Here is a 20,574-nt window from a genome sequence, read left to right as displayed (position 1 = left end):
GCTCAGTCACTGTAGCCAAGGAAAATGTGGTACTGTGATTGGCTGGGTTTCAGTCATGGGACAACACTTTAACTGATCAAAATCGATTCTACAAAAACCACTTCAAGATAGATATTAGGATATCCCTATAATTTTAAATATAGCAATCTTTAAAGTAGAATGTGGATTGGGCTAAATGAGAATTGAGGACTCTGAGGAATAAACTCACCTCAATTCACTGGGATTTTTCTTTTTTCTGGTCAATGTAATTCAAATGCAAATTTTAAGAGCCAGAGAGAAACCCAATCACATTCCGTGGGTTCTCAGTTAATTGGGCTGACACAAGATCTTCTGGTCTGATTATAGAAGTTTTTATGGCCCCAAATCTTTCATGGTCTTCCAGAAAAATATTTGTATATTATATATGCCTCTGAAAGATATTGAAAGGAAAAGAGATGGGAAGAAAAGACTTTTGGTATGCCTTATGAGCATTGTTCACTTTTCGGTGTTTTGAAAAAAAAATTTAGCATAAAGTTGCATTTTTCTCCAATTATTCTAGATATCAGACTAACGTTTCTTTGAATGGAAAATGACAAAAAGAGCCACAGGATGCTTGGGCTTTATACATTTTATTATTTATATATAATTTATAACATTATGTTTGCTCAAGACTACTGTGCCTATTAAATGATGTAATGTATGTAAAGAACATAAGAAAAAATTAGCATAGGTTCTTTCCCTTTCTTATAAGGTTAGAAATGGGGACAGGAAGAATCAGTCATCTGCATTCCTCTTTTTCATTTTCTAACTTGATGTGTGTCACCTCCACATTCTTGTTCCTAAAGTTCTCAAAAATACTAAGTCCAACATGCTGCAAAGGGTGATTGCAGAATGTGGTTTCTCAGATCAGCATTATCAGGATCACCTGGGCACTTAGAAATGCAAATACTGGTGCTCCGTCCCAGACTGCTGCGTCAGAAACTCAGGACAAGGGGTCCCAGCAATCTGTGTTTGAACAAGCCTTCCAGGTAATGCTGCTGTACACTGACAAGAACCATGGGCACAGGGACTTTTTCCTTTGAAGGGCCTCCTTACCTGGCCTCGGGGATAAGAGATTGCATTTACTAATTAGTATTAAACAGAAATTTATGCCATATATTTAACACGATCCATCCCATATTATTCTCTTCCCAAACACAGAAGGTAAGCCTAGTTCTTCAACACCAAATTGAGAAAATATTTCTTGTCTTAGCTATTTTGTGCTTGCCAACAACACTCTAATTTGACATGAATACTATGTTCCCCATGTCTTGTTTATGGTACAAGGTGTTTATCCCTTTGGGGAATGTTATGGTCTGCTTCGATGACTGATCCATAAGTTCAATGGGATTCTTTTTATCCATAAATTCAATGGGATGCAGTTTGATTTCTCACTGGGTGAAGTTCCCAGAGTCTCTTTGCATGGCCCATGTAAACTGCAAACATTCGAACAGTAGAACAGGTTATTGAGAGTCATTTTTAGTGACTACTCTGGACAATTTATCATTTTTCCTACAGTATATCTCCAGGATATTATTCATAAATATTTGGTTGACTCTCACAGGCTAGACATCTCCTAGTGGATGATATAAGATGATCTAAAGTAGATGCTTTTGTAATAACCAGCTAGATCATCACGCACAATAACTAGCTTACAGTCTTCCATTGACACAGTGTACTCAGCTTAGAATCAATATACAACAAGCCCCATGGAAGACAAATAGGTCTTCCTGGTTTAGGCAGGGTTATCTTGGCTACAACAGTTAAAGTTATACATCACTATGCATTTATTCTCTAGTTTTAAGAATGAATCCATACTTACTCACCTAAGTAGCTTAATAGCTTGACAATTTGCAGGTAAGCTATTCAACAGTATATACTTTTCTGCTGTAAAGGACAAGCGTATGCCTCATATTTGCACTGGGTCTGTACAGAGGTCTACCTACATCCAGCTATTTCAGTTACAAATAATATTTAGTTGAGTGATTTCAAGAAAAATATTTGTTTTAAGTATAACATAGGAATCCATTTTCCAATATCTTAGGTGGGATGCCATACTATTTTTATTGCATTATTCAAATAATTATGCAGAAGTTCCTTTCAACATTCTACTTAGGGTCTAGTCTTCCCTGTTGATGTCACAGTTCATGAAACCAGCTTCTGAGCATTTAATTATGTTCCAGGCATTAATTTCAGAGCTGAAGGCATATTGTGGGGAAGCATCCCATGGGAGAGTTCAGAGGTGGCTTGGGTTTGACATTATTCTAGACACACACTTGGGTGCAGGTGGTTCAAAGCCTGAAAATGCTGAAAATGGATGACTTCTGCATAGATGATCCCCTTCAGGTGAGGCTATGCAGGCAGTCCTCTAATGAAGACTTTGCTCCCACACAGCTCCTGTCATTCAGACAATTCTTCATTCCCTGGTTAGTACCTTCTGGGTCTCATCTTCACTTATGTTTGCTCTCCAAGCTTGGGCCTCCCGGCATTCAGGCTTTCCTCCTTGCTCTTCCTTTCTTCCCGGACTGCTTTGGCATTTTATACATACTCCTTTTTTACTCCTCCATATAAAAACCAATGGTTCTTTTTGGCCAATAAGATGGATCCTGCTCATCCATTCAAACTTGCACCCCAATTATTAGCAAAGGAACTACTTCTTCCACTGCCACTAGAGGGCAGTGAAAGCTCAATCTTCCTAAAGACAGCTGCTTGGTATCCTTTGGAGAGTGTCAGGCTCTCAGGTGGTTTTAAGCAGATGGCTTATTCTAGAAAGAGTTCCAGAAAAGGTGAGGAGGGTGTTTAGGAGTAGGGAATGGATTCAATATAAACTCCTCCTTTGGAGAAATACTTTTTATTCCTAAGATCTAACCAATGGGCTTTTCTACCTTCCATGCCCAGTGTGTAAACAAAGGAAGCCATGGATGGCCTGAGTTCTGAGTGCATTATAGGAAAACATCAGCCAGTGTGCTACATAGACATTGGCTGTAGCACCTTCCCTGACCACACTCACTTCTAAACAAGCCTACCTCTGTGACAACATTGGCTGCTTGAGCTGTCATGTATCTCACAAATGGTCCTTTGACTATAGGCTGGCCAGGCAACAACAAGCCCTATGGACTTGAAAAGATGACTCAGTTCTGTCTAGTTCTTGCTTCTATAAACTTAAATTTGGAATGAGAAACACATGAAATGTTTTCCAGTGAGCAGTGTGAGTTTAAGGTGAAAAGTTATGATATAGAGAAAAGGTCCAACAAATTGATATACAAACTCAAATTATGAGGAGCATAAAATAATGAGAAAGCTGATGCGGTGTAGAGAAGGAGATACAACCCGAGGGAGGAGAAAATAGGTGATCGCCATAATGAGCTTTTTATGGCTTTCCGCTTACAGTATATGCATGTCTTTCTTTATATAACAGGATATGTACTCTCAACCAGTTTTGATTTTAAAAACTCAGCTCCTTTTTGATATATTTTAAATAGTCATTGATCCTTTCTGGGTCATTCTCTACCAGGTTCCTCTTGTTCCCAACAGTATTCAGAGTCTTATCAGTTTCCTCATCATGCCAAAGGCCTTCCCTCTATAGTTAGAGCTAAAGCCTTTTAAACCTGCTGTCTTACTGCTGGTAATAGCACCACCTTCCCAGCACTCTGCTGATGACCCTTGTCAAATGGCCTCTTGCTAGAAGTCTGAAAAACTCTTTTCACCACAGAGATGGAGTATTTGGTTGACCTTTCCCAAGATGATCCCCTTAATTGGTGATTTCTCAGCTGGACATCTCTTAGTTCCTTTCCCTCTTTGCTTCTGGCTCCTGGCATGGTCTTCTCTTTAAGACTGTCTTGCTCTGAGGAGCTTGTAAGCAGTCTAAGCCTATCTTGTCAGATCTTTCATGAGCTAGCCTAGAATTATAGGCTTTCATTTCACCCCACTTCTTTCCATAGACTCTACATTCAAGGTCATTCAAGTTGTTGGCCAAATTCAGTTCTTTGTGGTTGTATGGTTGAAGTTGTCATTTATTTGCTGGCTGTCAGCTGGGGGTCGCCCCTAGCTTCCAAAGTCACTTTCTGTTCTCGCATTTTCTTGTAGGAGCCTTGCATGTGGGCTCCCACATCTCAGAGCCAGCACTGAATCCTTATCCCTTGTAGACTCTCTTGGACATTCCCTTTTTCTGTACCTCCCTTTCCTTCCTCTTCTTTCACATCTCTTTGACTCCACCTGAGAATGTTCTCCACTTGAAAAGGCTCTTGTGATTAGATTGGGCCCACCCAGATAATGCAAGACAATCTCCCAATTCTAAGGTGCAGGTCTGTAACCTTAATTACAATGGCAAAGTCCCCTCTGCCATTTAACATAACATATTCGCAGGCTCCAGGAATTAGGGTTTGGAGATCTTTAGAGGTCCATTCTATCTTTCATGTTTGTCTAGTTCCTGTATATGAATCAGTTTTCAGACCCAATCTTATTGATCTTTCCCAGCAGGAAATATCTTGCAATACTTTGACAAATGAACATGGTAACAATCTTCCCCATTTATTCCCAGAGGTAACTATGGCCATTTATTCTGGTAACTGCACTGGGGAAAGGGTGATGCTTGTACATTTGGAGGACTATTGAACTTACCAATCGTGGCCTTCCTGTTTGAGTGTGTACATATGGGACCAGGTAATAAATGGGGTTCTGGCCAATATAAGACCACAAGGGATCCACTGAGCTTATAGACACAGATGGTGGTTATTTTATCACTCTCTGAACGTATAATTGGAATAGGCATACTTGGTAATTGGGATAACTCTCACATCAAGTCCTGCTCCTGTGAGGTAAGAGCTATCATATTAGGGAAGGCCAAGAAGAACCCTCTGAAAATTTCCCTCTCCAAGATAGTAAAAAAACAATATATCTCTAGTTTATCATCAAACACTTGATAAACCAGACCAGGTTCCCACATATCATTAAATCAGACCAGGATGATACACTTTACATCAAAGGAGAAGTGGGAGTAGGCTTATAACTATGGGAACTACTAGTTATAGTACATACCAGATCACTCAGAAACTGCAGCCTGATAGACCATTGGTAATACCTGTGAAAGGCACTGCAGAGACTCCAGCTGCTCTGGATGTAGAGCCTGTGGGATGGCCTAATAATCATCCTGCACCCCAGCTCTATCTTAGTGTCTGCCTCTCAGACAAATCAGCCTGCTACATGCTTTCTAGCTATTCAGCCAACATTTGTTGAGATGCACATAGCTAAAGTTTCTTCATAATCCGATGCTAATATACTCTGCAGCGGACATTATGCTCAACTCCTCCATATGAATGCCTTCCAGAAGATCAGTTTAAACAATGAGGGGTAGTCCACTCAGCTGGCTAGAGGTTAGCCATTTCACTAGTTTCACAATGTATTCTCAATCCAAACCACTTCTGATCGTCACCACTATCATCCTTCTCCAAGCCACAATGTTCTTTTCACCTGTACTTCTGTTCTAGTCTCCTATCTCTGATTCTGCACTTGCCCCCCTACAATCGATTCTCTGTGGGCAGAGTGATCCTTTTCACAATGTAAATCACATCACACCACTCTCCTCTTCAAAATCATTCAATGCCTTCCTATCCCCCTTAGAATAAAATCCAGCATCCTTACCAAGGCCTAGGACCCATTGTGATCTTCCCCCATTGCTAACTTTCTGACCTCACATATTCCTTACATATTCTAGTTTTCTTATCCTGTTCTAGACACTTTACCTTCCACAGTGTTTCTTGAGCTTTGCCAAACTCATTCTTGGCTCAGGGCTCTGGACTTGCTGTTCTCTCTGTATAGAAACAGCTTTTCTGAGATATTCACATGGCTCCCTCCTTCAGTTCACTCAGGTCTCTGCTTAAAAGCCACTTCCTCAGAGACTCTTTCTCTGCCCACCCAAGCCCAAACTCTTCCCCTGGTGTATATCTATTCTTCTTTCTCTATTACACTACCGTGTTTTTGTTCACAGAATTTATAACCTGACATTGTATCTGTTAATTTGTGCATTTTTGGTTTCCCCAACCAGAATATAAATTCCACGGAGGCAAGGGTTTTACTTTTTTTAATGCTGTAGTGTTTAAAGATGCCTAGGACAGTGCTTGGTGACATTAGATGGGCTCACTAAGCATTTGTTAAATGAAGAAGCTACTCAGAAATGGGCACGTGGTCTAACTCTGGTCTATGACATGTGAGGGTAAGTGTGTTAAGTGTCTTCTGAGAAGGTTGATTATTTCTTAATGTCTTCTGAGAAGGTTGATTATTTCTAAGCTAGACCCACAGGAAGAAACAAGAATCTCTCTTCTTCCTCTGGATGTGTTAATGTTGAAAATGTGAGGCCTGGAATTGTAGCAGTCATTTTGGAATCAACCTGAGGAGGAAGCCTATGTAACAATTGAAGGGCATGGAGAGATGGAAAGAACCTGGGTCCTTGATGATATTACTGAGCTGCTGACTCATCTCAGTCTGAGGCATCCCTTCTAGGGGTTTTCAATTGTGAGAGGGAGTAAATGTCTAGCTGTTTATGCCAGTGTTTTTTTTTTTTTGAGGTACGCGGGCCTCTCACTGCTGTGGCCTCTCCCGCGGCGGAGCACAGGCTCCGGACGCGCAGGCTCTGGACGCGCAGGCTCAGTGGCCATGGCTCACGGTCCCAGCCGCTCCGCGGCGTGTGGTATCTTCCCGGACCGGGGCACGAGCCCGTGTCCCCTGCATCAGCAGGCGGACTCTCCACCACTGCGCCACCAGGGAAGCCCTATGCCAGTGTTTTTAAGGGTAAAATTTCATTCACGGTTTTAGTCCTCACAGCCAAGAACAATCTGGCTGATGCATGTACCTTTTCTAGCTCTTCTCACTACACAATCCCGTACACCTGATTTTTAGATACATCAAGACTCCAGATGTCCAGCTAACTGTTCATCTGTGCTTTAGCTCAGTCCTTCGCTTCTACACATGTAACAATTTACTCATTTCTAACACTTCCTCTTACGTGGACCAGCGTAGAATTTTCCTTCCCTGTCATGCCTCCCCAACAATTCACTACTGCGTTACAATCACTTTCTCTGCTGTAGCCCCATAACTTAGAGTTTATCTTCTTCCTGGTTCCTATTAATTCAGGTTTCATGCTACAGTGGTTCTCCCCCATTCTCACCTTCATTCATTCATGTAATCATTTGTTCATTCATCTGCCAATATTCATTTAACATTTATTGCCAGGCTTTGTGCATATGTCCATAAACAAAACATATAAAAATTTCTGCTGTAACAGAGTTTATATTCTTGTTGATGGGGTCGGGGTGTCCATTCAATAAACTAATTAAGCAGCACATCAGGGGATAAGTGATATGAAGAAAGGTAGTGCAACAGAGGGGTGAATAAGGAATAGCAGGGTGTGGGAGGGAAGATTGTAGTTTTCAAAGTGGAAGTTCAGGGAGATAGTTCACCTCATTTAGAAGGTGACACAAGAGCAAAGACTTGAGTAATGTGAAGCAGCAAAAGCCATCTATCGGGGGCAGAGTGCTTCAGGTGTAGACAATAGGCCCTAGGGCAGGAGCGCCCTCATGAGTTTGAGGAACAGCCATTTTTGCCCGAGCAGAATGAGTACTGTCGTGAAAAAGCACACTGCCCCAAGGACCCAGCACAGTCACTCAGCCACTGAACCTTCCATAAGTGATTGTTTAAAGGGCATCGCATTTTGTATCAAATAGTTGTTTCTATTGACTGGATTTGTGATTATGTACGTCATCCAAGTATTAAAGTATTCCTAATTTAAAAGTTAATAGGCTATATTATGAACCAGATTTGTTTTCTACCATTCAGGGAGCTTTCATAAGAGAATTACAAGTCCCAGTGTTCAGACTCACACTTCAGTCTTAACCCCTCCCGCCTCAACATTAACTCCAGGTCTCAGATTCATTGACCTAAGGCTAACAGATATCGCAATCACACTTAGAGGTAAAATAAGCCACAACTGCAAGATGGACAGTACAACGAGTACTCCATCTGCTAATCCTGTGACCTCCTCTCTTGCCTGTGTGACACACTGCTTCTCATATGAAAGATTCTGTCCTGACTCCACCACTCCAGGCTCATGGTAGCATTAGTCATCAGGTGTGCCCCTTGCAGCAAGACCATCTCAGCTTCTACTGAGTCACCATACCACAGCCATTGCTCCTGCCATTCTGTTCCAGTAGCATCACTCTAGATGTCTGGTCAAGAACTGAGTTATCTTCGTTACTGCCTTAAAGAGCACTATATCATTCCCATTTCCCATTGGGAGGACTGGGGCAGAGCTGTCCGTCAAGAAACTTTTCCAGGACAAAGTCCCACCCCACTCAAGATAATCTAGGCCTTGGTGGTTAAGTCTGCACCATAAGTCTAGGTGTCTGTGCTCTCAGGAGAGCCTTGGACATCCTTTCCTGTAGGTCAGGATTATCTCAGAATACCATTGTGCCACAAAGTGTTTGGATCCCATGATGGGACCTAAAGGTTGAAAAGGGTTCAGTCATGAGGATAATTCCAAGAAGAATGATTCCAAAAAAGGGAAGATGCACAACCCAGACTGCAGTTACAGATATCACTGCACTGAGGAAGTTTCAACTATCAAACGCTTCCAAATTCTTTAAGTAAATATATAGAATCAAATTATCTTCCAAGAAAAACATATCCTCAGACTATGATTATAAAATTCTCAATTTTATCACTGTCATTTCCCGTTGTGATCGTGTAGCAGATACTATTTTGGATGTTTGGATGATCCGACTCCTACCCTCCATGGCCTTGTTCCTGGAGGTGACCGTCTGACACAGCTCTGGCCAATAGAATGTCAAAGGGAGCAAATTGAATGGGGCTTCCTAGAAGCTCTGTGCTTTTCTGATAAAGTGTCTTTTACTCATCTGTTCTGTACTCTTTTAGACAGATAACTAAAGCCTCCTGTTCTTTAAGATGAGAAACATGGGAAAAAACCAAGAGGATCATGGAGATTCTGGATATTGCTAAGCTGAGGAACCATCACCAGTAGCTGTCAACCTTCAGATTTCATATTATGCATAAACAAATAAACCTTTATTGAAAGTGTTACTATTTGCATATTCTGTTACTAGCAGCTGAAACATTGCTCACTGATACAAGCATGTGTGTTCACTTGGTCACTTTGTTGTGACATCTATTCATTCCTCCTTGCTTATGCCCTTACTTCCATTAATTTTTTTCTTCAGTGATGGGGAACTAAAGCTTAGGGGAAAATATTTAGCTTTATGCTTTTCATGTATACTCAGATTTTATGGTTAATACTGTTTCTTTATGAATGATTTTTAAATTGTGTTGTTAAAGTCTTTCCTTCATGTCCATTATTTCTAAAAGAAAAAAAAATAAGAATCATGCTTATTTTAGATATTTTTCCATAGGTGTAGTATTGATTAGCTTAGAACTGAAACATACAATACTATCATCTTTCAAAATTTGATAGATTATAGAATTGGAGCTGGGAAAAACCTTTCTCTAGAATTCATGAAATAATACTTTACTTTGTGGTTCTCATCTTTCTTGCGATGATTCTGCTTTCACACAAATTGCTGTTCAAGAAGGATGACTGAGTCTAGAAAGGAAAGAGGGAGGTGAGTCATTTTTTTCCATCCCTGCACAGAATAAATGTTACTGAATTTAGCATCTTGATTTGGTTTTCCCAAAGCATTGACTTTCTTCGATTATTCTTGTATTTAAATTTGAAAATAAAACCAAATAACCAATTATATTAACAAATATTTTCATTTCACCTATTACATTATTTAAAAGATTTTGAAAATCTCATTTTTACCAGATTTAATTTTTTTTATATTTCTTCTATATGGAGATTATTGTTAATAAAGGTTACTAAAACCAATTTTTAAAAAATTTTTATTTATTTTATTTTTGGCTGTGTGGGTCTTTGTTGCTGCATGTGGGCTTTCCTCTGGTTGCGGCGAGCGGGGGCCACTCTTCGTTGCGGTGCGTGGGCTTCTCATTGCAGTGGCTTCTCTTGTTGTGGAGCACGGGCTCTAGGCACGCGGGCTTCAGTAGTTGTGGTGCGTGGGCTCAGTAGTTGTGGCTCGTAGGCTCTAGAGTGCAGGCTCAGTAGTTGTGGCGCATGGGCTTTGTTGCTCCGCGGCATGTGGGATCTTCCCGGCCCAGGGCTCGAACCCGTGTCCCCTGCCTTTGAAGGGGGATTCTTAACCTCTGCGCCACCAGGGAACCCAAAACCAAATATTTTGAACATATTTCTGTATTGTATGTTTGTTAGATAAAGTAAGAGGAGACCCAGTGGTTAGAGAATAATGCCTTGGTGATTCAGAAATCTGAAGGTCAGCCTCTTTCTGTATTTTTTTTTTAAATAACCTCAGACAAATGGTTTCACCCTCTGTTTAACTTGTTTTAAATATGGTTATTCGATTTGTCTTCTACCAGATGTACTCATTCAATAATTTATTTATTTTGAACCTAGAAAAAAATGTTATGCCAGCCTCTGTAGAAGAAAATTTATATATATACATACATATATGTATATATGTATATATGTATGTATATATATGGTATAGTCACTTATTTTACAATCTAGCTGAGTGAATAAATAAAGTCTATGTGAGATAGTGTATGCTATGTTTCATGAGTGGTACTTACCAAAATAACTACAGGAAATCATAAAGATCTCCTTTAGTCAAGTAATAGAGAAAGATTTCACAGAGGGGATATGTTTTGAGCTTTGACCTAGACATTTTTGAAGGCATTGAGAGCATGGATTCTAGAGTAAGACTACTTCTGTTAAACTTCAGCTCATCTAGACTGTATGCCTACTTATTTGTAGACATAATAATACCTATTTTATAGAGCTGATAAAATACTTAAAGAATTTAATATATGGAAAGTCTTAAAACAGTGTCGCTCATGTTATATGAGCTTAAACATTCTACCTATCATTTTAGTAGGTGGAGAGGTATGGTGAGCATCAAGGGAAACCACAGGAACAGACATCTTCAGGAAGACTTGATTAAGTCTACTGTGTTCGTTTCCTAGGACTGCGACAACTCAGTGCCACAAACTGGGTGGCTTAAAACAAGAGACATTTATTCTCTCACAGTTCTAGAGGCCATGAGTCTGAAATCAAGGTGTCAGCAGGGCCACACTCCCTGGGGAGGCTTTAGGGGAGAATCCTTCCTTATTTCTTCCAGCCTCTGATGACTCCTGGTGTTTCTTGGCTTAGATAACTTCAATCTCTCCTTCCATCTTCACATGACCTTCTCCTCTATGTCTTCTCTCCTTCTCTTCTCTTGTAAGGACACATGTAATTGAATTTAGGGCCCACCCCGATCTAGGATAGCCTCTTCCAAATAGGATCACATTTACAGGTTCCAGGTAGACATATCTTTTAGGGGGCCATCATTTAAGCTAATACAACTATTTGTAGGAATTTAAAAGTATATAAAGGGGAGCTTTATAATAGACTTAGAAAAGTAAGAAGTGGCTTTCAATACCTGGGCACAAAGTTAATAATTTATTTTATAGATATTGGTAAACCACTGAAACTTAGAGTCACAAGATGAGATCTATCATTTAGAATAGTAATCCGATGGTAGAGTCCAGAATTTGCTGAATAGGGAAGAAACAAGGAAAAAGTGGTGGAGAGAGCTATTGTGAGGAGATGATAATTTTTTTGTGGGACATTTGAATTTGTGTTGGGAATTCAGGGCTATATCCTAAAAAAGAATAAGGACCTGAGATATAGGTTTGAGAGATACTTTTATAATTGTGATACATGAAAAAATGAGATTAGGTAATGTTCCTGAGAGTTTATAGCCAAAGGTTTTGAGAGAGAATCTGTTCAGAGATTATCTTTAAAATGCCATATACAGTAATGTTGTTATTTGGGAACCTGGCTAACAAAAGAGGGAACCTATAATTTATCTCTAATTCAACCATTCTGCCAAAATTCATCCATATAAGATAAAATAAATACAACAACTTGCCTCCCTTTCCACCTTTATTGGGCAAATGGCTTAACTTCAACTGGCCTTGTTTCCGAGCTGTAATTACTTCGGTGACTGTGGTATCTGGTCATCTCAGCATAAGCAGCCTGTCAACATTTTGGGTCATTTCAATCCATCATCTTGATAAAGGTCAAGGCTGACTTCCCCCCACCACACACACACACACACACACACACACACACACACACACCCCAAAATTGTTTTTCTCTTCTCTTGGCCAACATACTTGCTTTCTGTTTCTTTGCCATCCTAATATGACAGTTGATATCAACTTTAGAACCCCTCTCAGTATTAATAGCATGAGGATATGCTTTTCCAAAAGAGTAACACTTCTTTTAATGAAGAAAATCTACTCTCCTATTGACTACATTGTTGTCAAGAGCTGTATCATCAGAGACAGAAAAAAAATATGTAATCTGTAGAGCAGAAAAACATAAATGACAATTCACAAATAAATGATAAATTACTAACTCAAATAACATCAATGGGTTGGTGAAAGAGGGGAAAGGAAAGTGGGCGGAAGTTTAGCAAAAAGCGGTAGAGATGCAGAGAAATCTGCACAGAGCCCACATCAGCAGGTGTACAGTCAGAAAGGACCGTCTGCAAGTTAGTGATTCTCAAAGCATGATTCTTGGGCCACCACTACCAAAATGAAATTAAGGGCTTGATAAAAAGGCAGATATCTGGACCCTAACTTTAGGAATTATTTTGTTTCTGAAAAAATACCTGCTCTGTAACTATAAAAATATTACTCTAAAGCCCTTTGGAAGAAGCCAGTGAAGAAGGAACCTCAGCTAGCCAATAGCCAGGAGTGGCCCGAAATAGGCAATTAGAGCAGTTGCAGCCTCTCCCGCCCTCAGGTCATTCTCCACCAAAGAGCAGCTCAGCCTGTTGGGAAGCAGGAACCTCCTTTCAGCCTGCAGTCACCCTCAAAAGAGGTTAAGTGAGCTTTACCTTCAAAGCCAACCAGCTGATCCTAATAGGGCTTTCCAATCCCTCACAGCTCATCTGCAGTCTGAAGCTTGTTTTCAGTAAAGTGGAATTCTTTGACTCTTTCAGATCACAAGGAGACAGGACCTGTTTAAAATAAATATGTCCTGTTTTAGGAAACCAACTGTTGTGAAGTAATTTTAGTCAAAGTATGAATTAGATGGTGTGAAATAAATAGAAATGGGCTTGCATTTTGACAGCGGCAGGGGGCAGTAAAGAGACCTGGAAGGCAATAGATGACTAACATGATATAATGGGGACAAAGTGGACATGAGGATGAGACATGGATTCAACTCTGAAATCTTATGATGTAGAAATGACATTGATTCTTTTGGACCCTCAGTTTCCCAACCTATGAAATGGAGATTGTTACCACCAGCATCAGGATTGCTGCATGGATTAAATGTGACAATATTGTCCTGGGGCACTCCAGGTGCTCAATGAAAAATATTTCTTTTTTCTTTCCTGGATTTGAGGAATATTTTATTCTCAAGAGGAGACAAATGGTTTAGAATGTAGAGAAGAATAAGATGTAATCACACCTTAAAATCTTCACATTTTGCTCAAGATATGCCGGGCAACAGCAATGGAAACGGCAGGTGGGAATGATATGACTGACACTTTAAAAAGAACCTACTCCCAGGCATTAGCAACATGACCTGGTTCTTATGGAACCAGGAAATATGAGATAGGAAATATGAGATAGCCAATTTAGGACAAAGGTCCTGACTCAGTCATTTTTAAAGGCCAGTCTCACCAATCTTTTTTTTTTTTTTTTACACTCCTGTCCCACTTACTTTTTGATTCCCTGATTTTCATGATCCTCATCTAGGATATCAGCTAAATGACTTTTCCTGTACCCAGATCCATGAACACTTTGTCCCTTTCCCTCGGTTTTAATAACTATTTTATACATTTGTCTCAGTCCACAGTCGCCTCCATAGGTAGGGAAGGTATACTGGTTTCAAATAAAATACTTTACAAATCAAATGTCCAACAATTCTATCAACAAACGGAATCTTGGCAATGCATTCATTGGTTGGTTTCTTTTCTTAGATTTTTAAAGCCTGAAATACATTTCTCACATGATTAATGATTTATTTTTAACAAGGCTGATTTTATGGAGAGAAAGTTTGGATCCAGAGGTGTCTTTGTAAACTGATTGAGATGCTAGCTTTTCCCCTTGAACCCAGCCAAGTGTAGTTGAAATAAAACGTTTTAACCAGTGGAAGTCATTAAATCGAAAAAAAGTTTAGAAAGGGTTTAGTTGTTTGTGAATATAATACATAAAGATGTCCAAAATATATTTAAGCGTGTTTTCTCGTGTTGTTCTTGTATGTGGTTAGGCCATAATTTTAAAAGTATTTAATGGTCAACTACTGGACAACTTAGCTATGAAGGAAAAAAAGCACTGTGCTATGAGAGTTTGTAATAGGGATCGCTGATTTACTTCTGGAAGTTACACAAGCCTTCTCAAGGAATTGTTGATTGAATGGAAATCTGAAATATGAGTTAACTCAGATACAGAGTTGGGAACTTCCTGCAGGGAAAAAGCATTATGTACATGGTCCTGGTGTGGGAAAGGGCATAGTGCCTACCAAATGACCTGAAAGAAGTTGGGCAGAAGAGTAAAAATTGAGTGTTGATACTGAAAAGATAGGCAAGAAGTACCAGCATAAGCAGCCTTGCAAGTCTTATCATAGATTTTGGTTTTTCTTTTAAGAGCAAAGAAAGTTACTGAAAGGTTTTAAGCAGGAAATTGACACGATCAGACTTGTATTAACAAAAAAAAAAAAAATACTACTCTAAGCTACTGCGATTAGAAAGGCAAAAGTAGATAGAGGGAGACCAGGGATGGAGTCCTTGCAGAATTCATGAGTAAGAAGCTAACTTCAAGGGTAGAGGTAAAGGTTGTCCTAAGGGCATTTATAGGGGTAGTGGTAGGAGTCATGCCTTGGATGCAGAGAAGCAAGTAACTTTTAGAAGCATTTTTAATATAATATGACTCAACCATTGATTACACTGGAGGAGTGAGAGAGATATAGAGATTTCAGTTAACATCAAGTTTTGGCTTCTAGCTTGCTCAGCTGATGTGTGGATAAAGCTTTGATTCTGGTATATACACATGAGGATATACAGATAAACGCTAGATAGTTAGATAGGTTTTACATTCTGTGTAGTATTACTCCAAACATACTAACAGAAAGGAACATAGTATGAGCTTATTCAGGAAGACTTTGGGCACCCTAGGATCAGGACTCTTCCCTTCTGGTCATGGGAAGCTGATATTCTTTTCAACAATCCCAAAAGATGTAAAAAATGATAGCACTGTCAAATCACATGTTGCTGCCCACTGTGGTTCTTACCAAACACATATGTATATGAACAGCTGTGTCTTTTACCCATCCATCTCAACCAAATACATTCAAAGCTCAAACCAACAGTTGCATCAATGAGGGAGTGTAAGAAAATAATTAGCATGGGGATTTTAGGACACATATTATTGATATACAAAACCTTGTTTTGATATTAGGATCTTGAATAATTTATATACTCTTTGTATGGTACTTTTCTATAAAAATAAAAAATTATTATAATAAAACTTATTTCATAGAGTTGTTGTGAGAAGTAAATGAGTTAATACACGTAAAGTACTTAGGAAAATGCCTTATGTTAGAATTACTGGTCTCTACTTATCTTTTCAGTGTTGTGGTGACTGTATTGAGTCCTATACATGTCACTAGATCTTGGAAAAGTCTAAATCAAAGATTTTCTTAGAATATATTCCAGCTAAACTAAGCAGGGCTGCAGGAGGATAAAGTTTCAGAACAGAAATCATGACTTCCATTTGTGGTATGTTTATTTTTAGCTGACTATGAGGTATTAAAGTGAATATTTTGAGACATCTGTGAGATATATTGTCTGGCTTTTGGAGGAGGTCTGAGATAGAGATAGAAATTAATGATTGTTAGCATATAGATGAGAAAGGAAACTATTGATATAGATGAAATCACCAATGGAGAGAGCATACAATAATGTTGCACTTTGAGTTTCACAGGAAACAAACTCTGTGATGTGAATTAGCATGTAGGCAGTTTATTAGAGGGTATTCTTAGGATCAAAAAAATATGAAAAAAAGAAGAGTCAGGATAGGGCAGTGAGAGAAGTTGCACTATGATGCAATATAAAAGGCCTCAGAGAACCTGAAACCAGAACAGAATTTCAGAATTGTTCAAAGTTAAGGGAAGGTTTCAGGACTTTATAGTCCTATGTAGACCAGTCATTGAATGAATCCTCTTCTAACAGACAAGGGCTCTCTGACAGATATTCCCAGAGAATGGGCCCTACCATGCTGAATTTGAGAAGCATCCACCACAAGTGAAAGAAAAGATGCTACAACCAACCCTTGAACACCTCTAATTTTTAAAGTTCCAGGATGTGAAGATAAGCCAGGAAAATAGAATTAGAAGGGCAGGGGAGGCCAGATAATTAAAAAGATAAATGATACGTTGGGTAGGAGACGCTAAGAAAGGGAGTATAGTATAAAGGATGGAGTGTTATGCAGTGTCAAATGTTGCTGGGTTTGGAATTTAAAAATTCATTGTAAAGAACGAACTAAACGTAAAAGAAGAAGACAGAAGAAAATACTAAAGTTTAGAGTAGAGATAAAAAGAATGCAGAAAAGAAAATCTATCAAATCAAATGTATTTCTTTGAAAAAATAATCAATAGAGTTGACAGATTTGAAGCAATACTGACCAATTAAAAACCAGAGAAGACTCAAATAAGTTAAATTGAGAAGGAAAGGGATCCATTACTACTGATCTTATAGAAATAAAAGGGCTTATAAAGAAATACTGTGAACAACTGAGAAATTAGTTGATGTAGATGAAATGAGCAAATTTTTAGAAGGACGCAAACTACCATAACTGACTCGAGAATACATAGAATGTCTAAATGGGCCAATAATAATTAAAAATGTTGAGTTAGTAATTTAAAATTTTTCCCACAAAGAAAAGTTCAGGACCTGATGGTTTAACCAGTGAATTCTACCAAAACTTTAAAGAGGAATTAACATCAATCCTTCCCAAACTCCTTTAAAGCATGGAAGAAAAGAGAAGATATCTCAGCTTATTCTGTGAGGCCAGTACTAATCTGACACTAAAACTGGAAAAATACAACATGAGAAAAGAAAATTATAGACCAATATTCTTTATTAATATCGATACCAATATCCTCAACAAAATACTAGCAAACCAAACCATTAGCATATAACAATGTTTTTATACCATGACCAAGTGGGATTTTTCTGAGGAATACAAAGTTGATTTAACACCCTAAAATCAATCAATGTTACAATATTAATATAATAAAGGACAAAAGCTTCATGATTAACCCAATAGATTCAAAAAGAGTATTTGACAAAACACGTGATAAAAACACTCAACAAATTAGGAATAAAAGGGTTTTCTTAACCTGAACTTTCTTAACCTGATGAAGAGCATTTATGAAAATGTGGTGAGATCTTAATTCCTTTTGAGTTGGTGTGTTGGGCAGGGGGGAAGGGCATAACTTGTGTATTAAATTAAGATTATGCAGATTATAACTTTTAAATGAGGAGGCATAAGCCCCTCACATAGGGCTGGCAGACAGCTCCCTCAGCTTCTGAGCTCTCACTTTTGGGAAGTAAAAACCCCTTGGTCATTTTGATTGAAGGTGCAGTTTCAATACACCCACACAAAAGAAGTCAAGTCACCAGATTTGTTACTTACAGATTCCAGAAAACGGGCTAGGGGCATCCAACGAGCTAGTGGAAGGGCAGTCTTCCATCCCAAGTCACGATCGAGCAGGAGAGAGGGAGCAGGGTAACACGTACCTATTACTTATAAGATGTTTGGGTGGAGGTCACTAACTTTTTGTGGACTCACCTCTAAGAGGTTATTTTAAAAGGTGCCTCAAGAAAAACAAAAAGGAACTTGTGGTGGGAATCCTAAGCTCAGGTCCTTATTTAACTATCCAAACTCTGGGTAAATCAGGGTTGTCGTACTGTAAAATGCCTAGGCAGCAACTAAAAACAGCTGTTTTCTCATCACATTTCTTGGACATTCAAATGGAGATATTGCCTAGGCAGTTAGATTACTAGTTTGGAGTTCTGGAGAAACATGAGAGATGAAAGTGTACATTTCACAGTCATCTGCATACAGATGGTATTTAAAGCCAGGGGACTGGATATAATGTAAATTGAACATTATAGAATTTACAGAAATGATATACTTGACGGATACCTTATTGGATATATTGTGATTCCAAAAATGGGTAAGGTTTGAAGCATAAGTAGGTTGTGATTATAATAAAACTAAGAAAAACATTGAATTATGTAGGTGGGCACATCTGAAGGATGATTGATGCCTTTGATTTTAGCTAGTTGAATTTTACAAGATATAAAATAAGTTTTGTAGCAATGTATTAGTAGGCAGTTGGGGTAGAGAGAGCAGAATTTGGAAGAGAGAAAAGGGTAAAATATGAAGATGTTGGTGCTCTCAACCAAGATGTGATATCTGAAGTTAAGAGATAGGATATAATGTCATGATATCAGCAAGAAAGACTATGGAGGGATTTTCAGATTCATAACTGATTGCGGCTGAATAATAGCATTACAAAATATATCCATGTCCTAATCTCTGGAACCTGTGAATGTTACCTTATAAGGCAAAAATGACTTTGCAGATAGAATTAAGTTAAGCATCTCAAGATGGAGAAGTTATCCTGGATTACATGTTGGACCACACGTATCCTCAAAAGAAAGGGACGTAATCTGAGAATACAGATTCCTTGAATAGCAATTTTTATATTTAGATCTCTATTAAATATTCTTATTTTTATATTAATGTATATAGTATAAATGTGACAAATTGTATCAATCTGTTATCAATAGTTCCATGAATGTTTATGGGAAGAAATTAAAATTTAATATACATGAGCATTATAGAGATGTACCTGAAATGAACAGCCATATAGAAAAAGAAAACGATAAGAAAACTATAAAGAGAAGCTTGCGAAACAGTGATGATCACAGTAAGGTAGTTATCTGTTTTTGTCTTAAACAGAGATGTAACTGAAATATATTTACTAATGACAAATTAAATCAACAGTCAGCAGACACTATATTTACTGGTTGCCTAATACATACTTACACCTGATGCTTGGAGCTACAACAATGAACAAGACTGTTCCTACCATGAAAAAACACCACACATTAGGGCAATGTTCCTTCAAATGTGGTTATAAGGAACCAGAATCATCAGTAATCCACTTCAGCCCTCTTACATAAGAATCTTTTGGGGAGGTCTCAGAATCTACTTTTTTCCCCTAAAAATGGACTTTATCTTTTAACAGTTGATTCAGGTATACAGAAAAATTGGGAAGATAGTACAGAAAGTCTCTGTATACACCTCACATATTTTTCCCCTATTATTAACATCTTACATTAGTATGATATGTTTGTTACTACTAATGAACCAATGTTGATGCCTTGTTATTAAGTTCATACTTTATTCAGATTTCTTTAGTCTTTCAAACCTCATGTCCTTCATCTGTTCCAGGATCCTATTACATTTAATAGTCACATCTCCTTAGGCTCCTCTTGTCAGTGAATGTTTCTTAGACTTTCTTTATTTTTGATGACCTTCACAAATTTAAGGCATACTGGTAAAGTATTATGTACAGTGTACCAACATTGGCAGTTTGGGGATTTATTTGATGTTGTTCCCATAAGTAGATTAAGGTTATGGGTTTGGGGGAAGAAAATGGAAGAGATAAATTTCCATTTACGTCACAGATCAAGGGTACATACTACCAACGTGCTTTATGATTGTTGATATTGACCTTGATCACCTGGCTGAGGCAGTGTTTATCAGGTTTATTACGTTACTCTTTTTTCCCCTTTTTCATACTGTACTCTTTGGAAGGAAGTTTCTATACTCACAACACCCTTAAGCCCACAACTCCTTTTAGGGCAGAGTATCTACATAAATTATTTGGAATTGTTATACATGGGAGATTTGTCTGTTCTCTCCGATTTTAATACTTTATTCAACCATTTATTTATATCACTATGTATTCATGAACATTTATTTTATACTTTGGGCTATAATCTTATATGACTTTATTCTGTTTGATCAAATTATTCCAGTGTTGGCCATTGGGAGCTCTTTCAGTTGTCTTCTAAGCCCCTTTGATAGTCTCTATTAAGAAGGATTCGGTTTTAGCACTTTCTTACTTTCTGGCAGTGTGAGATGCTCTTGGGCTCACTTTTCCTGTCCCAAGTGTAGAATCAGCCATTTCTCTGAGGTGCCATGTTTTATTTTATTGCAGAATGGCATTATACACCAAGATCTCTGTGCTAGGTGTGCTCATTACATCTGGGGTCTCACTTTTTATAGGTACTCTCAGCTGACAGAATAAGAAAATATATATGTTTATACTAACCTGTGTACATACACATATCTATAAGTATTTCAGTATGTAACCATCTGTGT

At 38.4% G+C, this 20,574-nt stretch overlaps 1 long non-coding RNA gene across 2 annotated transcripts in view; it reads right to left on the bottom strand.

Moving 5' to 3' along the window:
* Nucleotides 1–20,574, bottom strand: part of LOC132433273 (uncharacterized) — a 295,039-nt gene that overhangs the window by 109,093 nt on the left and 165,372 nt on the right. Inside the window, exon 3 of one of the 2 annotated variants that reach the window (XR_009521103.1) lies at nucleotides 13,002–13,124. The exons of the other annotated variant lie outside the window; for it this stretch is intronic. This is a non-coding gene — a long non-coding RNA (uncharacterized lncRNA). The remainder of the gene's footprint in view (nucleotides 1–13,001; nucleotides 13,125–20,574) is intronic. 2 annotated transcript variants of the gene reach the window in all.

The sequence above is a fragment of the Delphinus delphis genome, chromosome 11 (assembly GCF_949987515.2).
Source record: "Delphinus delphis chromosome 11, mDelDel1.2, whole genome shotgun sequence".
Lineage (NCBI taxonomy): Eukaryota > Metazoa > Chordata > Mammalia > Artiodactyla > Delphinidae > Delphinus > Delphinus delphis.
Note: the sequence above shows the minus strand (reverse complement) of the source record. Positions and strands in the feature narration are given on the sequence as shown.